The sequence below is a fragment of the Phoxinus phoxinus genome, assembly GCF_949152265.1.
Source record: "Phoxinus phoxinus genome assembly, chromosome: 18".
In the NCBI taxonomy this organism is placed as follows: domain Eukaryota; kingdom Metazoa; phylum Chordata; class Actinopteri; order Cypriniformes; family Leuciscidae; genus Phoxinus; species Phoxinus phoxinus.
The window spans coordinates 17,478,104-17,497,344 of NC_136893.1; the positions used below are offsets into that span (position 1 = coordinate 17,478,104).

The 19,241-nt window shown below is 38.8% G+C and overlaps 1 protein-coding gene across 2 annotated transcripts in view; it reads left to right on the top strand.

Moving 5' to 3' along the window:
- Positions 1 to 19,241, top strand: part of bhlhe23 (basic helix-loop-helix family, member e23) — an 82,817-nt gene that overhangs the window by 58,483 nt on the left and 5,093 nt on the right. Inside the window, exons 4-5 of one of the 2 annotated variants that reach the window (XR_013794824.1) lie at positions 11,877 to 12,075; positions 13,079 to 13,595. The gene's annotated coding sequence lies outside the window, so the exon portion shown is untranslated. Of the gene's footprint in view, positions 1 to 11,876; positions 12,076 to 13,078; positions 13,596 to 19,241 lie in introns of those variants that run through there. The other variant, XM_079587961.1, reaches the window with a different exon arrangement.

A 19,241-nucleotide genomic window follows, 5' to 3' on the forward strand; every position in this document is an offset into this window, starting at 1 on the left:
TCTCACTCGCTGATTTGTTTCTCTCATCAGTCCCGTGGGTAATTTAGCTAGTGAAATCACACCTTTTCTTTCTCTCCGCTCTTCTTCGATTTCCTGTCCCAATGGTGGCCAATCACACAGCGGTGTCCTTGGGGGGCCAGCCTTGGGTAGGGGGCCGGTGGGGGGTGGGGGCTCAGGTTCCCCCCACCCCCTCACCCTCCTATATTTATTGTGCTCTCTCTCTCTTTCTCTCTTTCTCTCTCTCATATAAGATATACTGGCCACACAGTATGAACAGAGGACAGGAAAGGCTTTTTGTCACTGTGCTGTAAAGCTGTTGTGCATTCATTAAGGATTGTATTGGTTTCTGTGTTAACCTGCTAGTAAAAGACTGGAAGAAATGTACCCTGGCCATATTTTGCTGGCACATTAATGAGAAGAGGCAAAGGTGCTTGCTTTATTCTGTTGTCTAATAATACATGGCACATATACAGACTGTGGTGGAGCTTGAGTTTGCCATATGTGGGTGCAAGTGAGAAAGCTTGAGTCAGTTGCAAGCTCCAGAAGCTTTGTATGTTCATATCATTCATTTATTTAGCTGACGTTATTTTTTCCTCAAATTATATTTCTTTATATTCCAAATGTTTGTCTGCTTAGTTGCTCTTGACACCCATTTAAGGTCAATTACAGCATAAAAACACACTAGAAAGCTAGTGTTGAAAGGTTTTATATGATTGGGATGGCCAGAACTAAAAATATACTTTTTACAGTAAAAATATTTATTTTATACATTTACACTTATTAAAAGATTTTCAGTAATGAATGTATTTATATTGTATATTTACTAGTTATATGAACTATTTTCAATATTAATTTATACAATATATAATTTTATTGGAGAAGATGAGTTTTATTAGAATTTAAGACTATGTTTTAAAGGGGTCATGACATGGTTTTTTTTATTTTATTATTATGTTCCCTTAGGTGCAATTATAGTATTACTATAGTTTTTTTTACCAAAAACTTTTAAAATTTAGTGATTTATGACCTTTTCCCACCCTGTTTCTCATCCTCTGATTCAAACAGTCTGTTTTGGGGGTGTTTCCCCTTTAAGAGTTCAGTGTTAACGCCCACTGTTATGATTGGCTAACGTCAGTGCCTATGCATCAATATTAACGCCCCCAGCCAGAACGTTTGCGGATTCGGCGTAACTGTTTAATAGCGGGTGATGCATGCGAAGCGATGGCTCTGGCAATGATAAAACCTTATTATGTTTGAGCCAGAATCAGAGGAAAATGAACGATCACCACAACAACGAAGACTGGATCAGCCCGTGTCCACATGGAAAGTGAAACTATTTTGAATTAATAAAAAAAAATTAACCCGAGACACTTGAAAACGGATTATTGTTGCATAATTATCCAATAGCTTCATTTGCTAACAGTTTAACATTATTTAACTAATTCCAATGAAATGATAGGGTGTACCACGGACAAAAATGCATGCACAGACAGGCCATCTTAGAAGATGCAGCATTGATAAAGGCAACATTTTTAATTTTCTATCACATGTAGGCCTACTAGAAAGGCGACATATTTGCAAGATTCTCTTATACAAATGTGTTTATATTAGCCATGGTAAAAAGTAAGTTTGCGTCGTCGTTATTGAGCCCATAGTCGGCACGGACTTATCTTTGAGCAACCGTTTTCTGGCAAAGCCAAGCATCATATTGGGATTTTTTCCTCAAAACAGTCATCCTTAAATGTATAGAACAAACGCTTAAACTAACACTGCCGTGACTGGGACGTCCGCAAAAAATAAAGTGCATCCATTTTTCCCTGACGACTGGATCTTTCAGCGTATTTAAAAAGTAGTTTAAAGTTTTAAATACATTACTTACAGTTTGCGTCGTCGTTGTTGAGCCCAGAATAGACGGCACGGACTTATCTTTGAGCAACAGTTTTCTGGCAAAGCTCAAAACAGTCATCCTTCAGAACAAACGCTTAAACTAACACTGCCGTGACTGACACGTCCGCAAAAAATAAAGTGCATCCATTTTTCCCTGACGACTGGATCTTTCGCAGCGTATTCAAAGATGTTGTTTGTCCACAGCCAGGAACAGCACATCTGCGGCGTCGTAATCTCCCTGTACACAGACCCACTCGCTGTCCGTCCACTGAACACTTGTGAGGCGCGCGGCGCGCGGGCGCGACAACGATATACGAAATGAGCGTAGTTGTCTTGCGCTTTAAGCGTAACTGTCTTCTGCTGGAGGCGGTCATTATGCAAACGCTGGTACGTCACTTCGTACCGTGACGTCACTTCTTACCATGGATCCAGAACCAGAGCCATAGAGAGAAAGAGTTGCGACACTCCCATAGACCTCCGTTGTAAAAAATGGCGGCGCTTTTAACCGCCTACTTCCGGCATGTGGAGATCGGATTAGTTCCAAACACTGTCATTTGGGCGTTGAACCCCATTCACTTACATTGCAGCGCGTCGAGTTGTTCCAGAGGTAACTTGATGAAATATCAACCTCTTTTGAATTGTCAACTGTCTATATTGTTTTAGAGGCCCTTTGCGATGCTTATACTGGTCTTCATTTGTACATGCACAGCGTAATTATTTATATTTTATCTTGGTTGTATCAACCGATTTTCTAGCATTGCCTGGCTGCTTGCTAGCGCGACTTCTCCAGCTGTGAAGGTAGCATCTAATTAGTTCGGTAATGAATCTTTATAGCAACTTTTATTTAATTGAATTTTTGGGATATAGCCTACTAACTTTTCATTTGTTGTCTTGAGTGAAGCGGCTTGTGAGAACAATGCTGGACCTCTAGGATTGTTATGGCCATCACCAGTCCTGTCTGTTTCATGGATCACCTGTCCCTGGTTTTTGGTTTTCTTGTTCACACACACATTAACACAAGCACACATTTTTGTTGTCTGTCATTGTTTAATAAAAAATAGTTTATTTGAAAACCTTCATTTGTATCAGTGGAATTCGTTTTTAATCTGTTTTGATAATGTGTATGGCTTAATCTTAAAATTATATAGTCTTAACATGATCATGTTTCACGTTGTGGTCCTGGGGTTGGACACTTTCATCAGAAGAAGTGAGCTAGCTTCTAAGCGAATACTGAACGGACCGCCACGGCAGACCTCTGCGTGATCACGAAGGTAACGTTAGGCTAATGGCTGAATCGGAATTTATAAGCAAAATCACGGGAATCAATAGCCTAATACAGCCCAGTTGTGCTAAAATAAATATAAGACGTCCATCATCATCAGATAAATTATATGGAAAAGTTAAGTTAGAGCCGCTAAAGCCAGTGCTACTACCCATGCGAACATGAACACAAGGCCGGTGACACACTGGATGCGTGGCGTGAGCGTGGCGTTTCTGTTGCGTGTCAGCTGCGTGGCGGATGCGTCGCGTTTTCTGTGTCTTTACACACCAGAAACGTGCCTGACGCGGCGCTGGCGCGCTGCTGCTGCTGTAGGTGACAGAGGGAGGCCGCCGACAGGCTCTTGTCTTCACGACAACAGTTTCAACTTTTTTCACACACCTTCACCTTCCAAAATCAGATTTTCAAAAATAGACTATGTTTGACAGGTGCAATATTTGAAAATCGATTTTTATTTTTTATTTTTTTTTATTACATTTATATCTGAATTTATGTCAACCTATAGACTTTCAAACATTAAAATGTCATTAATTAATATGTAATTGTGTACAAAATGACATATAAACATGTTTTCCTATTCAATTTTGCCTGGAAACGCTTCCAACACGCTTGCGTGTCGCGTGAAAAATAGGCGTCGGTTCTATTTCTAGCATGCACGCGTTTTCCGCGCGGCTCATGCCGCGCCTGAGACGCGCGTCTCACGCAGGCAGTCTGCAAGCTCTAACCTGTTAACATGGGAGCCGAAATAAAAACGGACACGCCACGCAGCTGAGACGCTCACGCCACGCATCCAGTGTGTCACCGGCCTAAGCTTTTTCCGCCTAAAACTTAATATAAGTAATATACAGTAGGCTACCTCGTTGCCTCTCCAAATGCAAAACTGACATTAACAAAATGCAATAACAGCTGAAAAAGTACTTGGGTGTGTGTTTTATTTTATATTTTCCGTTCAATAATGCAATCGCTGCTGTCTGTCCCATAGAATAACATGACAGCCAACGTATGTTTTGGAACTATTGGGGCTTACATGAACCACGTGACAGCCATAGCGGCGACATCAAAGAGTGTCGCAACTCTTTCTCTCTATGGCTCTGTCCAGAACGAGCTGTATTTAGAGCTTGATTAAATAAATGATTCGTTTATAATGGGGAGGATGTCTTAAGCTATGAAACTTGCAGGACGTTTTAATGGTACAAAGACCTCTTATATACCAAAAGATCAAGGCAAATTTGGTTTCTCATGTCATGACCCCTTTAAATCTAACAATATATACAGTAGGTGAGGTTTAGGCTTAAAATATGTAAAAAATAAAAATATTTTAAAAAATGTATATATATTTTTTTATATTCTTAGTAAGTGATGTTATTGAACTCATTGAATGCTCACACTATGATTTTTTTCTATAACATATTTTGCCCTGTTTTATATATAGGCCTAGTGTAAAAAAGGGTGGTAGCATTTTATATAATTTTGCTTGTTTAAATGTGTGTGTGTGTGTGTGTGTGTGTGTGAGAGAGAGACTACAAAGGCTGGCTAATTCAGATGAGGAACTATGCCGTTTATCACACAGGAACACGCCACAGTGAGTGTATCCATGCTTTTGTTTCTGTCTGTATTTTAATGAGCTCGGCCTATCGCTGCAGTACTGCACGCTACAGCGCCTCTTCACGCAGGACAAGTGTGACAACAACCCCCCGCCACCCCACCCTGCAGATTACCCACCACTCACACACATACATATATTAACATTCTCACCCAAACATCACACACTAGCTCAGGCACACATTAAATCTACACGGCCCAGAAGAGAGAGGTGGGACTGCTGTCAAATACAGCTCGTCAGCACTGATGACTGTAAGAGACAGAGCTATCATGCATGTAGGTGATGTACTCTGTGCTGGAGATGTGCTTTGTCTCTTCAGGCTCTGCATGACAGTTAAAAGAGAAGGCTAAGACAAAATTCATGTATATATATATATATTAATACATATTTTTTATATTATCATTATTAAAACCAAGTTGCATCAAAATCTCACATTTTTTAACATTGCTTTAATTTAACTGCAATAACGGTGTATCTACTGTTCAACTGCTTTTTAATTGTCACCCTATTTGTGAAACAAAATATCAAATGCTCACACTGCTGTAAGAAAAAAAATCTGTAGGAAAAACAAAAAAGGGAACTGGTAATTTTTCTGCCTGGACATTTTCCTTTCATCCTAAAATTCAACACAATACATATTCAAAATATGTGGAAAACACCTGTGAAAAATCAATACGGAAAATTTCAGCATATTAACAGTACAATGGATCCTATTTTTACTGATAGGAAAACTGTAAACACAGTAAAGTTAAATATGGTGTCAGGAACGGAGGTATGCCTTAATAAAAAAGCTGAATGGTCACTAAAATCCAGTGACCATTCAGTCAAGTTTTTTTTTATGATTTAGGTGAGACTAAGAATGAAAAACAAGTTTGGGTAACACTTTACATTGTGTCCTTATTACAAGTTACATGTAGTAATAACTATAATTTATCCATAATTACATGCAACTAAACCAAACCCTAACCCTATAGTACATGTAGTTAGTCAATATTACCCAAATGTAATAACACTGTAACAGGGATATATATATATAAAAAAGTGTTACCCCCAATTTGTAAATAGTCTGTACATTTCCAGTAGTTTGAATCATTTTTGTTGGTTTGATGTAATGTTTGTGACATGTTGTGAACATGGTAAATAGATGATCAGCCAATCATTAGCCAGTATTATCTTCTCATTGTAATTAATTTATTTTTATATGTAAGGTTTTTATTTAGAAAACGTCATGGGACAATCATGGACCTTTCTAGTTTTGTAGAAAAGAAAATATGGTTAAAAAAATAACATAAGAACTATGAGGTAATGTTGCATTACTGGAGTAAGTAAAAATACACACTGTAAAAAGGTTTCATCAATTTCCATTATTTACATCCACTTTACATATAATCATTTCTGTGATTTTTCTGCTATGTTATGAGAACTCAAATTTCTTTTCAGTACAAGTTGCTCCTCTGGCACTTTGGCACCACTTTGACTTGTCTGATTTTATTAAATTACATTTGAGTTTCAATTTTTTAAATTTCATTTATTTTACAGTGCAGCATATGCGGGCCTTCATTTTGTTCCTTTTAGATAAGTAGTTTTTACTCAGTCCACCTAAACTCTCCTGAAGCTCTCTCCAAAGCCTATGAGACGCATTCTCTCTATTTCAAAAAGGAGGCATATTAAGCTGCTTTACTCAGTGTTTAGTGTCCAGTGTAGCCCATCACTGAGTGCTGCGTGTGTTTGTGTGTATGCCAATCTGGCTTGTGTCTCTCTGTATAATTGTATTATTATTAATTCTGCCTGCTGTGGAATATTGCAGGAAATTATTCTTACGGATTTTTCTTTGAGGGACAGTGCGTCCAATTAAAGTGCGTCTCCCCCCCCCCCCCCCCTCCTTTATTAATAATAGCAGTGGTGAAAAGAAGAAGTCTGAGTCGGCTGCCATCTCTTTGCTGTGAAGTTATCAGCGCGGAGCAGGCGCAAGCTGGTTTCACATCGCTGAATGCTCACTCAATGGTGAACATACACCATAGCCAGGACCACTCTGTCTGAATAAAGAAATAACCTCCTGTATGAGGGTGAAGTCTCACACACACACACACACACACACACACACACACACACACACACACACACACACACACACACACACGTGCTGCCTTAAACACAGAAGGGTGATTATTTCTTATAACCGGTAGGAATTCCAATTTAAAGGATTTCTAAAACGCTCTTCTCATTGTGAAGGTGCCTCATCTTAGTTGGCCAATTCACACAGCCAGAGGTTTTTCTTTTAGAACACTGCACCGATCCAAGAACAATCGCGGCTAATCTAAATATATCAAAAGGCTACAGATTCCTCTACAACTTGATATCAAACCAGTTGACCTTATTAAACTAATTGGCTCAATTAGAAAACAAAAGCATCCCCTCTGAACCCCTGGTTCTTTTGTTGTGCCATGATTCCAAACACAAGGGGAAGGAGGGAAACTGGCACATTGGTTCACTATCGCTGAGAAAAGAACAAATATTATTTTAACTCATTAGCATAAACAAATGAGGGCAGCAGCCTCGTTAAGGCGTTAGTGGCTCGTTAGTGCCACAGCTGAGCCACCTGCCTGATCACCCGCTCCTGTTTGAGGGACCAGCTCGGTAACAATCACGGCCTATTATTCAGCACGGCTCATTTTGCATTTACAATTGAGATTTAATTAATTGATCTCGTTTGGTGTCTGGTTTTATCCCTACTATATGAGGAGATGTACGAAGTAATGTGATGCGAGGAGCAAGATGAACTGTCAAGAGTATTGTGGAACGAATATAAATAACATTGTGGTTATGTGAAATACAGTGATCAGAAGAGTATCGTAACATGAAGAAAATAGTGATGAGATGTAAAGAGCATTGTGATATGATGTGTATTGTGATAGGATGTGATGAGTCAGTTCTTCCAGTACATAAGTACTGAGGTATGTGAGAAGGAATGTGATGAGTACTGTAATAATATATAAGGAGTAAAATATTGATGTGATGAGTATTATGAAAAAAGGGAGTAATGTGACGAGTTGTAAGGAAAGTTGTGATGAGATGTAAAGAGATTTTGATCAGATGTGAGGAGTAATGTAATCATGTGATGAGCACTGTGATGATGTGATGAGTACTGTGAAAAAATGTCAGGATTAATGCGATTGTGATGAGGAGACATAAGACTATAGCTACATTATTATTTTCGGTAGAAGTAAGCGCCTGCATGGTTACACCTCAAATGAGGCGTTTTGTGATGGGTGAGAGAAAGAGGTGTCGACACATGCTGAAGTTTCTGGCAAGAATGTTCTGTCACAGTGTAAAATGCAAAACCTGTGTCATGACCTTACACTATATAATGGATATTATGCCATGTTAATTACTTTTTTTTTTTTTTTGGAGACTTAATTATAACATTAGTAAGGGATTAATAGGAACATTTGAGGATCTTTTACTAAAATATTGTGAGTCATATTCACATTCCAACCGTTTCATTCACTTCATTCTGCTCCAATACGCTGATCCAACTCCTGTTCTCACTGGAGAAAGAAAGAAAGAAAGGGTTGAGGCAGAGGGTCTTTTGGGAATCTAGTGACCAGAAGATAATGTGCAGATGCCAGGATTCCCATATTTTTCGTATTCTCATTATGTTTCTAATTAATTCCTAACTCATTATGCTCTCACTGACTAATTTGTACCCACAACTGATTTGATTAAACCTGTCTCTATGCTAATGAGCATCCCCCCCCCCCCCCATCATTTACAGTTAGATTTGAGCATGCAGGACTCGTCTCAAGTGTTTATGTGTGTGTCAAACAGCTCAAACAATTTAGTCTTCGATACACTATTCCAAGATGTTCTATTTGACATGTTCTGTTTTGGCTCAATCTGTTCCTTTTTCTCCGTCTCCATATCCCTCCCTCTCTTCCTCTGTCTGATAAGGCTGACTTGTGAGGACAAATGTGTGCGGTTCATCAGCAGAGGTTGAGATTTAACAAATGAAAAAACTGATGAATAAAATCTCTAAACACGAACCATGGCGGGAAAAAAAATCCAATTAAAACTTCATTTGATGTTCCAAAAACCAGCAGCAAAAAAAGGAATTTCATTTAAATATTTCAGTGATAACTGAGGGAGAGAAACACGGGGGAAGATTTTTTTTAAAGTGAAGAAGCAGTTGACAACATCAGCCCTGCTTCTTACTGTCTTGAAGATTTGAAGATTGTTTCAAAGCTTTCTTCAAGTGCAAAAACATTGTGGAGTCTAACAGCCAAAGTTTTAATGCAGGACAAAAATGGTACACACTTCCACACTTAAAGATCTGATCTGTTAGTTGAATGGGTTTAGCGCTGCTGTGTGTGAGTGTGTCTACTCAAGCGTACTAGTTGGCAATTTTCAGGCTTTCCATATATGGTTGTTTGACCTACATATTCAGATCAGATACACACACAGGCATAGACACACATGCACACGCAGGAGAGAAACTGTCCTTTCAAATTACACTCTTATGTTAACTCGCATATATGTGTGTGTGTGTGCTCACAAGCCGGTTTCTCATGGGTTTATGGCATATTTAACACATACTTTTCTGCATGTTTCAACATTCCCAGCATTAATGTTTGATGAAAACCCTTAAGATGTAAGTGATGATGTTTAATTAATAGTTATTGGCAAAACAGAGCTTTTTGAACGTCTCCTAGAGTTGGCTCTTAGCTTTTTAGTTTCTGATAATATTGATGTGCTGGGTGTTATAGAGACTTTGCTGATGAGCATGACTTCTTTAAATATGCTGTCCGATCTCCCGCACAGACTCGTGTGCGCACATACACAACCCGTCTGTTGTAGAATATTAATCATGGCAACTTCCAACACACAACATTTGTCATCCCACTGTTTTCCAGGTTGAGATGTCGATTAGTGTGTGCTGGCATGTTCATAATAGTGAAACTATTTAATAATACACCAAATCATATAAAGCAAGAAGTGTGTGTTCAGGTGTCTTTTGATGTGTGTGTTTCCAAAGGAGAGAGAGTGTGTTTGATGAAATGATGCAGCGGCGTTCCTTGGGGGAAACAACAAGGCTTTTCTTTCAGACCTGAGAGAACGGGCTAGAGAATATGAAAAGAGTGAGAGAAAGAGAGTGGGGGTCCTAAATGAATAAATAAAAGCCATAACCAACCTCTAGTGCCGAACAGGAGCACTTTACGCTTTTTAACAAGAGGGTCACTTCATTAAATATTGACCTCCTGTCTAAAAACTCTCTGCAGGAACACTGTGATGCCTCACGATGACTAGAAGACAGAGAGAGAGAGAGAGAGAGAGAGAGATAAGGAAAGTAAAAGAAAGTATAGAGTGAACCAGAGTTAGAAACAGACAAATGGTAGTCAGGATGAAAGTCAGTCATCATATGAAGACACACTCACAGTCAATCATTCTCTTCGTATGCGTGTCATACGATGAGGCACATGTGGGGTAGTGCAGGTGTCTGTACGGCAGATATTTACTTTTTACTAAAGCTATTACTATTAATACTGCAACAATAATAATAATATAATATTAAGACTTTTATTATTATTATTGTTTTTATTATTTGCCCATGCGCCTCTATGCATCATCATGACCTCATGCCAATATATACTGATAGGCCTACTGATGTGCTGATCTCCTCTCCACCTGTAAGCTGGTGTGCGGTGGGAGTTCTGGCGCAATATGGCTGCCGTTGCATCATTCAGGTTGATCCTGCACATTGGCGGGGGTTGAAGAGATTCCCCCCTTCAATATATTCAGCGCTTTTATTTTTGATGAAATCCGAAAGCTTTCTGACCCCCGATAGATTGCAACGTTATTACCAGTTTCAATGAGTCCATTAGGTGCAGCCTTAATTTTATGAAGTGACGAGAATACTTTTTGTTCACGTGTGCACCATGACGCGTGTGTGTGATGCTGACGCAGGAGCCGGCCAATACTGAGTACCGGCCAATTTACAATGTGAACCATGTCGGAGAATAACACCGAGAAGAAGAAATTGTTGATAAAGTCATTATTTATGTGTTTTTTGCACACACAAAGTATTATTTATCGTGTTTTGAAAGTGGCAATTACATTGCAGTCAATGGGGAGTAGACTGTATTACACTTGATTTGTATTCTGAAGATGAACGAAGGTCTTACAGGTTTGGAACGACATGAGAATGAGTAATTAATGACAGAAATTTTATTTTTGGGTGGACTGTGGAGAAAAGCACTATATAAATGTAAAATAATGAAGCTAGCCTGTTTAAAATCAGTCTAAGTACTTTGAAACTGTTTGAATGAGTTTTAGTATAGTTCTAGAAAGTATCTTTCTATAGTATAATACAGTATATGTTAAATTTACAGAAAATGAGTAACATCAACATATATAGCCTATTGACTAGTAGTCTATCGATGAATGAATTGAGACTATAGGATGGTTTCAAACTCTTTTATTTTATATTTTTATTTAATGTTCATTATTATTTATTGTATTGAGTTGCCACCACAATTCCTGACAAATCTTGTCACAGCTACCATATTTTGGATATTGACATGTATTAGGTTTCATAGGGGAAATTTGGAAAGGTCAGGATGAAGACTTTGATTTTGCATGTTTTTATAAATATGAGATGGTGTTAACAAAACATCAGAACACACAAAGTAATATTAAGGAATATCCTGACATGGAAGTAATATTTATTTAAAGATATTGATGTTTGTGTCTCATATCATTTTTTTTATTAATACATTTTATCTACAAAAAGTATTATGTTGGTTTTGTTGTGAGTGATAATTTTGGTAAAACAAAGAAAAAATTAATGAAAAGATACATCCATGTTAAGCACATTAATGATAATCTGATCAAATGTTGCTAGTTTAAAACCTGTTGGCTCTACCGTGTCTTATCATTGTTTATTTAAAACCAATAGTACATTTATTTTAATATCCATAATATTTTATATCTCAGATATGCGATGAAAAAATGCTTGACTACACAGTTGTAAAACAATTTTGTTTACCATTTCCTCACTATTACCTGAAGTGCTTGTTCACTCTCCGAATTTGTGTTTTATTTTTTTTATAGCTCCAGTACTGGTTGATTTTGGGATGAATTCAGTGTGACCTCTCTGGCCTCTTTGACCTGTTGTCACCATGGTGACCGTCCTGTAGCGAGCACCTCATCAATCAGACGCAGTGACAGCTCATCTGTCCCTGGCAGCGCACTCACCAGGGCCTACAGCCAGATGTTCGTGCGTCAGGAGAAATGGCTCCTCCGATCAATGGTACGTACGTTCAGGAATAGGAGTTGACACGGTCGTAATAGTGTTCAAGGGCTCAATGCAAGACAAATTATTATGGTTTTAGTTCCATATTCCATATTCAGATTATTTGTGTATTTCAATCACAAATGCCATGGAGGCTCTCTGATTATGGTTTAGCAGTAGATGGCAAACTGCACACCTACAATTTAAATGGGCAGAAATTGCACAGCAGCCTGCTTTGAATGAAACCCTCAAATTTTATAAACATTTAAATTACAGCTCTGACATCAGTCAGAAAACCATTTGACTTCTGCTTTGTTTATTATCTACAAAAAAAAGGGAAATAAAAAGGGAGCGTTTCAAGAGAAGGTCACAGTTTTCGAACAAATTGTGAATTTCACCAGGAATCTCCCAGCTTATCCTGACCTGATGCGGTTTTCCGCAGTCTCCGGTTGGGAGAGGAGCGGGGCGCTGCTCCTTTAAGAGGTTTGAATTTGACTTTAAAGTGGGTCACAGTAAAAATATCTTCAACAATTATTCATGCAGCCCTCCCTCTTTTTCTATACCTCCTCGACTCCTCTTTAAAATCTGCATGGTGCTGCAGTGCTGGAGTTGAGAAGCTGGAGAGATGACTCTTTTGTTTTGTCACAGGCGGATCTGATGAAATGTTGGTGTAACAAACTGTTTCTTTTGCAGTAAACGTCTGCACTCATCCTGCGATTTACCATCTTGCCCACATCCCGCCTTCTGTGCTAGCAGTTGTTGTTTTTACCATCCACTGTTTTGATGCTGAGACTGTAATAGTGTGTTCTGTCCACACTGGCCACAGCTTTGAGATATAACCCAAATGACGTGCCCCTCGGCCAATTGTGTACCTTGTTTCTGCCACGTTCAGGTGGACGGCGTCGAGCATGCTCAGTCGGCGCGGGGCTGTGCGTTCAACAGCGGCTAAGCATGTGATTAGTGCCGGAGTGAATGGTACAGCACTGCAGCATATGTGAGTCTGTCTCTCTGCTCCCTGTAGGTTTAAACTGAACATCTTCAAATTAGTCAGAGAGAGATCAAAGCAGCCCTCGCCATCCTCATCGAGAGGAAGGCTTTGAACTTCCTCCTCCCTCTCCTGTGTGTATGTGTGAGTACGTGAGAGCCAGAGAGAAGGGATGAGATGGGATGGTGTGCTGGTATGGAAATGAGTGAAATCTCATGAGTGTGTTTCTGAGAGGTGAGAGAGTTTCTTTTTGATCACGTGTATGTGTGTGTGTGTGTTCATGTTCATTCTTGCACAGATTTTATTCTCTGGAATTCATTAATTACTTGGTTTCTTTTTGTTATGATTCCAGCCATTTAATTATTTTGTACCTCCTTCAGTAAAGAGAAACTTGTCCTCTACTATTTATTCTATTATATAGTGGGCCTTTGAAGGTTGCGTATATATTACACATATAGTATATATTATTAAGAGAAACTGGGAATGTTGATATAGGTAAATTTATTAACCACATTTATAAATGTATTAATAAATCACTTTCGTTTTGTTGTTCCAGAAGTGTCAAGAGCAGTACTTAAATATTACACTTTAACCATAACACATAAAAATAGTTTAACCTAATGTTCTTCAATAAAACAATAGGGTTTGAGAAAAACATTTAATTTTAGGTACTTTTGATATATTAATAATATTTATTATATTAGATTAATAATTTGATGTCATCCTGAGGCCCTCTAGTGGGCCCAGCCCCCCCCCCCCCCTTTTTAAAAAAAACTATTTTTAACGCAGCTTTTTTTAATGTAACTGATGAATTTTTCATTAATGCACAGGACGCTAAAATAAAACAAAATAAACTCAAAATATTCAATCAACTGAAAAATATCTGAATCTGAAATGAGGACTGTTATGAAAAAGAAAAGCTGTATATAACGCACAAGACAGATGCTTAGTTAGAATATATTTCGAATAAATGGTTGATCTCCATGTAGCCTACGATCTACCGACCGTGTCAGATTCTGATGTTGCAGGGATTCACTTCATATAAGCAACACATTCAAAAGCATTCTGCTTGCCTCTGAGACAGATATTTGACATCTACAGGTCACTGAATAGAATAGAATATCATGAAAAACTATATGTTAGTTAACATAAAAACAACCGAGGAATTCACTACGATGGCATATTTGCACCCTCTCTTTTTAATATTTAGGGTGTTTTTGTCCCTGAGCCCGGGTTCATTTCTGACCCTCGCAGTCCCACATTAGAGAAACAATCACATTTATGCAGCTTATTGTATTTTTGTGTTTGTGAAATAGCAAACCGCAGTTAGAAGCTTTGCTCTAATGACCAAAATTCAAATTCCAATGAGAATTCACATGAGGGAGATTGTGCTGCTAATGGAAGCTTGCCAAGAGGTTCAAAGAGAGATGAGTGACAACCTCAAGTGAATTTGATGAAGCATTCCCTCACTTTAATTCTTACGCATCTCTCGCTTCCTTCAGTCTACACCTGCCTAAACACACTAAAAACTTGATAATTCACACCGAAAACGATTAAACAGTCTCAGTACAGTGTCACAAAGATCATTTGACACTCATTTTCTGGGAGTTAATGCAGCTCTTGGCAGCTGCTGCCCCCTTGAGGTCCCTGGACAGCACTGAGGGATCTTCAGTGGGATTCACAGTCCTCCTCGAGTGGCATGTCACCTTGGAGGAGTCTAGCCTGCGGTTGCTGTGGCAACAGGGAGCAGCGGATCAATTGCACCGCGAGCGTGCCAGTACACAACCGAGTCATGCTTTGTTTTGTACTGATAAATATATTTTCCTCTACGGAGGTCGTATTGTTAACGTTGTCTTTACAAGCTCCATGAAAATCGTTTTTAGAAAAAAATGGTTCTAAATAGTTCCAAATTAGGGTTCTTCGGCTTGTAACAATAGCAGAACCCTTTTTGGTGCTAAGTAGAACCCTTTTCCAAAGGTTCTATAAGAAACCATGCCTTGAAAGTGCTATATAGGACCTTAATGGTGTTATAAATAACCTTTTCAAAAATATGTATTTTCATTAATATTATATTAGTATCTTCATATTATTAATATTATTTTATTAATATTGTTTTTTTTTGTCCTCTATCTGCCTGATCTTATATCTTGTTGCCTTTTTTTTTAACTAAAAAAAAATAAAATACATGATTGGTAGGAAACCAGTTAAAGTAAAATCAGTAATTTTGTTAAGTTAAAATATATAGACATTTTAAGAAAGAAATCATTTACCCGTTCAGAGTGTGTCGACTGTCTGTGCAGTTGTAGCTGAGCTCCAGAAAATCAGTAATGAGGTGGCTTTGACAGTTTTGTTTGAAAAACAAAAAGGCGGGAGTTAAGAACCCTAAACTCCAACACAAAGATAAAGGGTTCTTCAGGATGATATGGTTCTAAATAGAACTGTTACTAGGCCTAGGCCTACGTGAAAATAACCTTTAAATAACCTTTTTTTAGAGTGTACTTTAGCTTCAAGCCTTCAACCACTCATTTTCAAGACCAACTGTCTTATTTATCTCTGTGTTCGTGGTGGAAGAGCAGAAAATGTTGTTTACCATTCTCCACTAACTGTGATCATGTGACCTACACTTTGAGAATGTCCATTTAGATGAATTATGTTGTCTTCTAAATCATCATCCTAATGCTACTTCTTAACCGAGTGTTTTTGCTTTCTTGCTTTTGTTGTTTATGCTGGCATTTGTCATGTATGAACGATGAATTAATGCTTATAAGATCCTTTTGTCAGACTTCTTGGTCCGTGCACCAGTAGTCACCTAGCAACAACCAAATAAAAGCGCGAGCATTCTGTTGCTTGTGCCGTTCGTGGTTTCTTGCATTACTGAGCCGAGACATCCCCTCACGCTCATGAACCTGTGTTTGCCATCATTATGGAAATGTGGACGGAAGGTCTATTATATGGCCGAGAGATTATATTCCATTTGCTTTTTACTCTCAGGCCTATTTTTTCCCATGCTCTGTGGTTGTGATGTTCAAAGCCAGTGGGTTTGTGCAGCTTTTGTTAGCCTATCTCTTTCGCTCCGTTGGAATCATGCACACACTTAGATATAACATCATACCCGAAATGACTACACATGATGACTACTTTCTGATGTGGAAAATGGTTTGAAGACACAGGCAAAAATGGGAATGCTCTGAAATGTGCCACCTCTTTCACAATAGCCAGGGAGCCCTATAATTTCACGGCGTGTTAGGGCAGAGGCAGGAGACGTCTCTGGCGGGTGTTTGGCTGGAGGGCCCCGGGGCCTGATATCACACGCCGAATGATAACTCTCAGAGAAATGCTCGCCTCTGCTCCAAAAAAAAATCTCCTGCTGATCACACGCTGCTGCCGCCTCGGCAAAGGGAATAGCCTGGAACAAGAGAGATAAAAGAGGTCAGTCTCTTTGTTTGTCCACACATCCATCCATCTGTTTATCTGTCTTTTCAAAGCACTAAGCACAACTGCTGTGTGTGCTATGAAGAAACATCAAACAATCTTATTTTTTTTATATAAAATCATATTTATTTACACATTTACCCCCCAGGTAGGTATAGTTTTGTATTTTTGGATATTCCGCATCCCCAGTGCAGATGTAGACTGTCTGTGCATAGTGGTTTTGTTGCAATTAATATTATTATATTTTAATGATTGAGCTCTTTGTAGTGTGAGGATGCATTTTGAATAGCTCTAGTGTTTTCACAACACAATCCAGAATTGTTTTACAGCAGCGCCCCCTTGTGTATTATATGAGAAAGCACAGATTGTCCTCTCTATGGATATATTGTTGTTCGATGTTTCACCTGATGTACTAAATAACTAAAACTGAAATAAAAATTAAACTATATAGTAATCTTTAAAAAAATATATAGTAATATAACATTATAATAAAATCTAAATTATATATATATATATATATATATATATATATATATATATATAATATATTTAATATAACTATCTATATTATAATAGAATCTATAACTGTAAAAAAAATAAAAAATCCCGTAAAAAAAACGGCAGCAAAGTTTCCAGACGGATTCTGTTAAATTATTCTCAGAATTTAAGGTTTGAAGCTTTATAGTCCCCCTGTTGTCAATAATTGTATCCCTTAAAATCATCTTTGATCACCAAAATAACATATTTAAGCTGTGAAAAAGATTTCTTAATGCCTTAAAATAGCTTGACTGTAACACCCTTGATTAATTTAGTATACAAGGGCCCATGAATATGCAAATCAGCCCCGCCTCGACTCACTCACATCAGCTCAGAATACCTGATCCACTCTGTCAACACGATATCTAAGTCCACATGATATCTAAATTGACCATATTTACTTTGTTTGCCTAAATTGATCGTTTTGTGGTGAACAATTCATCCATGCAAGTCAATCCACACAAAAAAATTTTTTGGCTTCGTAATCTTTATCAAAATCTGAAAATGCCCCTCCACTCTGCATTGGAGGACCTTCCCTGATGACGTAGGTTTGACGGTTTTGGTGTCTGCTTAACATCCGTAACCACGCCCCTTCAACTGACAGTAGACAGGCGTAATCATAGACGGGCGTAATGAAACGCTTACTTTTCTAGATCCAATCAGGTGCTAGTTGGAAAAAAAACCACGCCCACTATTTTTCCTCATTTAGTATTCCGTTTCTCTTGGAAATACGTCACAACACTGAGATAAAGTCGGTTGCAACTTCCGGTTCACGCGGACTTTAACTGCACAATGACAAGTGTAAATAATGGTTTAATTCAGCCATATACACTATATTGCCAAATGTTTTGGGGGCATCTCCCTTTACAACCACATGAACCTTAATGACATCCCATTCTTAATCCTTAGGGTTTAATATGGAGTTGGCCCACCCTTTGCAGCTATAACAGCTTCAACTCTGGGAATGCTTTCCACAAGGTTTAGGAGTGTGTTTATGGGAATTTGTTTCCATTCTTCTAGAAGCGCATTTGTGAGGTCAGGCACTGATGTTGGACGAGAAGGCCTGGCTCACAGTCTCCGCTCTAATTCATCCCGAAGGTGTTCTATCGGGTTGAGGTCAGGACTCTGTGCAGGCCAGTCAAGTTCCTCCACACCAAACTCGCTCATCCATGTCTTTATGGATCTTGCTTTGTGCACTGGTGCGCAGTCATGTTGGAACAGGAAGGGGCCGTCCCCAAACTGTTCCCGCAAAGTTGGGATCATGAAATTGTCCAACATTTCTTGGTATGCTGAAGCATCAAGAGTTCCTTTCACTGGAACTAAGGGGCCAAGCCTGAAAAACAACCCCACACCATAATCCCCCCTCCACCAAACTTTACACTTGGCACTCCAGAGGACACGTCTCCACTGAGTCTAGTGGCGGCGTGCTTTACTGCATCCGACGCATTGCATCGCATTTGTTGATGTAAGGTTTGGATGCAGCTGCTCGGCCATGGAAACCCATTCCATGAAGCTCTCTATGCACTGTTCTTGAGCTAATCTGAAGGCCACACGAAGTTTGGAGGTCTGTAGCTATTGACTCTGCAGAAAGTTCTGCGCACTGAGCATACGCTGACCCCGCTCTGTGATTTTACTTTTACTTACTGGATGAGTTGCTGTTGTTCCCAATTGCTTCCACTTTGTTATAATACCACTAACAGTTGACCGTGAAATATTTAGTGAGGAAATTTCACGAATTGACTTATTACACAGGTGGCAAGTCTGGCAACCTATCACGCACGGTACCATGCTTGAATTCTCTGAGCTCCTGAGAGCGACCCATTCTTTCACAGATGTTTGTAGAAGACTCTGCATGCCTAGGTGCTTCATTTTATACAACTGTGGCCATGGAAGTGATTGGAACACCTGAATTCAATGATTTGGAGGGGTGTCCTAATACTTTTGGCAATATAGTGCATGTTTGAACCAGAAACCGATTCAGAAGAAGTGGAAGAGTGAATTATACAGGCTCGTCTACAATCGTCCATGTATCAGAATGGTAACGTATTTTATGTATCGCTCTACAACGTCAGACACATAATGGTAAATAATATGATCAGCCTTTTTCTTGACTATATTATCAAACGGCTAATAATGTGTTGCTAATGTTACACAAACCATGTTCCGGAGTCAGACAGCCTTCAGTCATCGGAAACATTTGAACAACTCAGAATGTCAGTGGAGAAAGGCG